At 39.2% G+C, this 6,365-nt stretch overlaps 1 protein-coding gene across 1 annotated transcript in view; it reads left to right on the top strand.

Moving 5' to 3' along the window:
• Nucleotides 1-6,365, top strand: part of LOC128880098 (uncharacterized) — a 61,160-nt gene that overhangs the window by 8,845 nt on the left and 45,950 nt on the right. The window lies entirely within an intron of this gene.

The raw sequence follows: 6,365 nt of genomic DNA, 5'->3' as shown, positions 1-6,365 counted from the left end.
AGTCCGGAGTTCGTGCATTAATGGGGACTTTGTTTTCGCTCTGTCCTTTCTATGTTTGAAGCTTGTCCTACCGATCAGAAGTCGAGGCTTAATGGTAGACTGGAATAGTTGTTACGAATTGTAAAAAAGATAAAAGGTGGACACGGAAAGAGGTAGAGACCGAACTAAGTACTGCGATGAGGAACAAGTGTGCTAGGGTTGGAGTTGGGGGTGGGAGAGTTGTTTGGGAACAAAAGACTGAGAACTCGACGTGATGCGATGAAGGAAACTAGGTGGGAAAAAATGGAGGGATGTAGAGGGAGGGAGGCGGTATGAAAAGTGTTACAGTTGGGGACGTTCTTTGTCTTTCAGACTCGCGATTGGTTTGTCGGCTTTGCTGCATGGCAATTTGGAAATTATGTTCCCTTTCTCTCCTTGGGTAAAGGTGGATTCGCGCGATGATTTAGGGTAGCTGATTTCCTTAGGAGTATTGTTATTTGATGATAAATTGTTGACATCATGTTTGATACTAAATTCACGAAGGTTTTTCACATTTTCGTAGAAATACGTCTTAATTTTTTTATGACCAGCATAATTACAGATAGATAACATGCGAATGAACGTATGTAGCCTTGTTTATTCATATGAAATTTATTCATAGACGTGTAAAATTTATTCATACGAACTTGACTCCATTCTCGTTACAGCTTTCCAGACATATTCTGATAAATAAAGAACGGTTATTCCTCAAAAGAATGTAAAAAAAAATGTTTACATTAATATTATTAGAGCATACATATACAACTCTTCATAGCAATTTTGATTCCATCCTCGGAATCAGAGTCTTTCCTAAAGGAAATTTATAATTAATCCATTCATTCTCACAAATATATATTTTTAGCTTCGAGAAACCTTCCCTGAATTCGCAATGCACTTACCATTAATATCAGCACAGTTTAATCGAATCTTTGTTTTCGATTAGATTTTGGGTTTCAAATCGGACTGGAAAATTGTATTTCCCAACCAATTTCCCTCGCACACGGGTCGAAATTGATTTTCCAACTAAAGCGCGATCGGTTCGCTTACAGATTCGTCCAGACAGTTTTGTCATCAGAATTCACAAACACAAAATAGAATCGTAATCGGGAGTTCCATCGACCGTTAATTTTCTTTAATAACGCGAGGAGCTGCAACGGAGTTGGCAATTTTTATACCCGTCCTGTGGCACATGTGTAATGGCCTCTCATGCGAGAATTATAAAAGAAATTAACTCGCGCAAAAAGAGGAATAAACGCCCCGCCTATTTCGAGCATGGCCATCGTCCCTGTAAAGCCCTTCAACCTATACGTGACGCACGTTGGAGGCTTTTAATTCGTCCGAGTTATTTTCTTGCCGTTGAAATTCGAGACCGCGCATTTCGGTAGCAATAATTATCCCAACAGCGACGTTTCTTTTTTGTGGACCGTCGGCCAAATCGATACCCGCGAATTTTAGCTCTGTTTCTGTGGGGCATTAACGCTACCCACATTTCGTTTGTACCTATTTCCACCGACGTTAATTAACAGTTTCAAATTAACAGTTTCACTGCCAGGAAGTATTTTTACAATTCGATCAAAATCCACGAATCTTATACTGGCTTGTTTTCTTTTATCATCAGTATTAATTTGCTTACCCATATACAGGGTGTCTACGTATAAGTTCGGACATACACAAGGTGTCAATTCTTCAACAAATTTTCCAACAAAACATTACTCTTAGACATTTTCTTTGTGTCGCCTTATTCTCGAGAATTTTCACTTTTAATATATTTTCTGCTTGTTCAACTTCATAATCTTTAACACGTTGATCGCCATGTCACCCATATATGGGTGACAGTGCTTTTCACTGAAGAACAAACAAAATTAATTTTGAATGTTCAGTAACAAAGAAAATAAGTTTGAATTAAATTCTTAAACTTCAACGAAGTTATAAAAATAAATCCCACAATAAATGTTTGATTATGTAGCTTCCAATAGCATAGAAACAAAACTTGATCACAATAGAAATTTTCAAGAGTATTAGTCTGACAGTCGACGTGTTAAACGGGTATAACTCCACCAAATTACAGTGCAAACTAAAAAGTAAGCATACCATTCGAAAGAGCGTTAAATTTCCCATCTCCCTGATGCCAAACCAACATTTATTAGGTAGATTTAACATATCAAAAATTAGGTCAAACTTTACATTGTGAAAATTTCAAAAAATTTGACTTTTTCTGTATTCGTTTTTCGGTTTCAAAGACATAGTTGTTTGACTCAGCTTTTAGACGGAATTGTAAAAAAAAAAAAAAGTACGGTGGTATTTTAGGGAGAAAACATCGATTTTTTGCTTTGTGAAATTGATCGTGTTCCAATCTCCATATCATTTATCGGTACACCGAGGTTGATTTTGATTAAATAGTCTCTAAAAACGAAAATTCTACGGATACATGTTTACAAACAATTATTATTCACCTCGCACTCAGGCTCTATACACGGTTGGGAGAAACTTGAGGTGTCAAAAAATCAGTTTTTTTCCTAATTGGGGAGGCTCGGGAGTGTCACTAAAAACTACATCAAACCCGATATCAAGTTAATTTTAAAGTGACAAGTCGATTTTTGTTGAAAAATATCGATTTTCACCTGAAAACCCACGCTTTTCTGGATTTAAACGTCATTTTCTCCCGAAAATACTACCGCACCATTTTTTTTGACGATACCGTTCAAAAGCTGAGACTTCGAGGAAGTTCTTCCCGAAGAGTGCCCGCCAAACAACTATATCTTTGAAACTAAAAAACGAACACAGATAAAGTCAAATTTGCAATTTGAATGAAAATTCTTACTTTTAAGTTTGCACTGTAATTTGGTGGAGTTATATCCGTTTACAGAGTGTCGAGTCGAAAACGCAGAGAACATATTAAAAGTGAAAATTCTCAAGAATAATGCGACACAAAGGAAATGTCTAAGAGTAATTTTTTGTTGGAAGTTTGTTGTAGAATTGACACCCTGCGTATGTCCGACCTTATGTAGAGACCCGTATTATGTATAAGCAACGTGACGATCAACATGTTGAATTGGCTGGCGTTACGAAGACTTTCTTCAGTTGAATGCATAAATATTTCACGTGGTATTAAATATCATTTATATATTATATATAAAAGTTTGAAAGTGTCATTCGACCGTGGTAAATTTACTGTTAAAAATAGAGCATTTACAATTCATCCCCCTTCTAAAGAATGCTGGAATCAGTTTCTTACAAATTTCCATAAAATAACACCCCATTTTCGAGAAGCATCCGCTACCCACTTGTTTATTTATTCTTCATTATCCGAAAGACCACCCCATCTAGTTCGCAACTCTCGCTTGTTTTCTTTTTAGTTCGAGAGAGCTCTCGGCACCTGTAAACCCGCCCCTGGCGCTTTTAATATGCAATCCGTCAGGATGTGTAAACACGAGAATGCTCCGAGTGAAATATTCCCCGCGACGAATCAAAAGATGGACAAGTGAACGGTTGTCCCGGCACGGTGTCTTCCTTTGTCAGCGGATAAACGAAATCAGTGTCGTTTCCCTCCGGCGCTCTGTTTCTGAAGCGGTGCATGTTGTGACATATTCTTCGCTAGAGCACATTCAGCAGGGGATTCCAATAAGAGAGAAGGGCGCGCTCTCACGGGCTTCCTAAACGTCACGAAGACAATAGAGCCGAGGGATGCTGGTCCGTCGGTGTTAGTTGTCGCTTTAATACCAACTCTGGTCTCATAAGGACGCGTCTGGTGCCTGGTCCCGGTGCTTTGTCAACCTCGTCGCGATGCAATATTGCGCCTGGCATTTATGCCTGAGCGTTTCGCGATACCCACTTACACGCTATTCGCTGTTAAAATCAAATTTTTACCACGAACTTTCAACTGCGTGTGCACAGTAACATTTTTATAATAATAATAATAATAGTTTATTTACGGGCAACCTGCCTTTGATATCAAGTACAATATAAAAACAATGACAACTAGAAAAACAAAACAAAAATGGAGACGATTACGGTATCTTATAATGTAACGTGTTCAAACTTGATCGCGCATCAGCAAAATTGCAACGACTGACCTTTTAAATGCTAAAGGTGAGCCATGAAAAAGATCAACAGACATATTAAAGGCTGTTAGCCATCGCACATATTCTTGTAACACAATTTTGTTTCGCAATCGAGGTACGATATGGATCGATGTAAAAATATCGCTGCTTCGAAGTTGTCTGGTTGGAATATTAAATTTCAATAGTTTCAGTATCCTGGGACATTCAATTTTACCATTGACAATTTTAAAAACTAGCATGAGGTCGGCTACAGTTCGGCGCTGCTTAAGCGTGAGCATTCGCATAGTGCAAAATATATTGTCATATTCGTGGTTTGCTATATCCATAGGTGTACCTATCTTATAAGAAACGTGCCTTGAGAATTTATGCTAAACACTCTCAATCATTTTCGTAAGGCCACTTTATAATGGATTCCAGATTAGAAATGCGTATTCAAGGTGCGGTAGAACTAATGAGGAGTAAAGAATTTTACATTGTGCTCTCAAATTTGCAAAAACAAGATAGTCTTCATATAGATTACTCCGCTTGTATGCACAATGTGCCCTCTTTTTCAATTTGATTACTTTTATTAGGTATGACGAGAGCCACTTTTCTTTTCGAATATTTATTACGCATTTTTATCATTGTTTCTTCGCTGCCGACACCTCGATAAAACGTTTTCAGAGAAGTATTATGGGGATTCTCTTGGAACTGAGAGACTGGCCAGGTCGAGAAGCACGCAGGGAACTGTTGGAGGCATTTCTGGTGTATCGAGTACGTTTCGCGGCACCTACAAATTTTCTGCGATGCGAGAGAGCGTGTCTCGCTTTTGCAATGGCATTTACGGAAGTCGATATAAAATCGCGTGACGCAGCGACGCTATTGTTACAGAGACGGACTCGTAAAATATTTATTATTCCATACGTGTCATTAATAGAAGGAAGATGAATCCGTTCGCTGCTCTATACAGCGACGTTGCAGTAAATGCAATATCCGTTATGAAAATTTTGGACGAACGTTTAAACGAGCGATTTTTTAATTACACGAAAATTTAAAACGGCTCGATTATTAACAGTTTGTTAGCTGGCTTCGTTTCCACTGTTCTCGCACGTGGAGCGACAAATTCAATTATTGCGCATGTCAATCAGCTCGATAATTTACGAATGTTATTGACTTGGAGAAACTTAAATAAAAGATCGTCGCTCTCGCTGCCGACGGTTTCTTCTCCCGCTTTCAACGTTTGTTCTATTTAGTATCGTGGTCGGTCTCCCTTGATGAATTGTTAAAATAAAATATTCTTGACGTTGGAGACAATAAACCACATGTTATTTTAGAAACGCAAGAGCACCGAGCGTTTCAGAAGAATGATCGCGATATATCACGCGTGTCTGGGATTTACTTTATTAAGTGAGAGAGAGCCTCTTCAATTTTACGCGGCACTGGGCCCTGTGTCAGTTCTCGGAAATATGCGCGAGACAATAAAACATCGCTCTAAATGGCGAACCTTTCCCGAGAAACACGTTCTCGACATTTTTCTCCGCTCCTTGGCCTCGCATTTTTACACTGTTCGCGTAACGGATGTATTTTTAGTTCGAAACCAAGTGTTATTTGTGCAATAACAAATTGATAGCTCTGTTCTCGATCGACGTGTGTCATCCTCCTCGTTGCGGGGTGTTTGCATATCGTACCACGCAGCAGGAATCGCAATTTATTAATAGCCACCGGTATCGATCCTCGTAATTCATCATTAAGCACACGTCGGTGTTTGTGTACAGAGAATGGTAACCGTTTGTGCACCGTGTACCACATGACGCAATCTCCAAGCAGATTCGCCTTATCCCTTTGGCGTACACGTAGAGCGAACTAAATACCTGGAATTCCTTGAGAATAGAATGTTCCATTTATGGTTTCGTGCCCTTTAATCGAACCCAGCCGAGCTTACGCCGTATTATACCGGCACGGTTTCAATGATACTCATGATTTATTAATCTAGCCTGGATGAAAGAGCGCTTCAACGCGTTAAACGCCAATCTATCTTCCAGGGTGCACGAAACCCGGCTTATTTAGCCATTGTTCCCTCGTCGAGCACGTGTTCTCAATCGAATAGGTGGATTTACCAGTCGTCAGGGTTCGTTGTTTCAGCTGGAATATTCCAGACCCAGTCACCAGACATTCTGTCAATTTTTGAGTGAACTTGACCGAGTGAAAAGTGGCCCAAAAATCTTGGTGTCGTTTTTCTTAAGAATTCATCTCTGATTTGTGAATAATTCTTCGAACTTTGGTCGTGGAGTCTTCAAAACCAGATAC

This window comes from Hylaeus volcanicus, chromosome 7 (assembly GCF_026283585.1).
Source record: "Hylaeus volcanicus isolate JK05 chromosome 7, UHH_iyHylVolc1.0_haploid, whole genome shotgun sequence".
Classification (NCBI taxonomy): Eukaryota; Metazoa; Arthropoda; class Insecta; order Hymenoptera; family Colletidae; genus Hylaeus; species Hylaeus volcanicus.
This window is presented reverse-complemented; position numbering and strand designations above follow the sequence as displayed.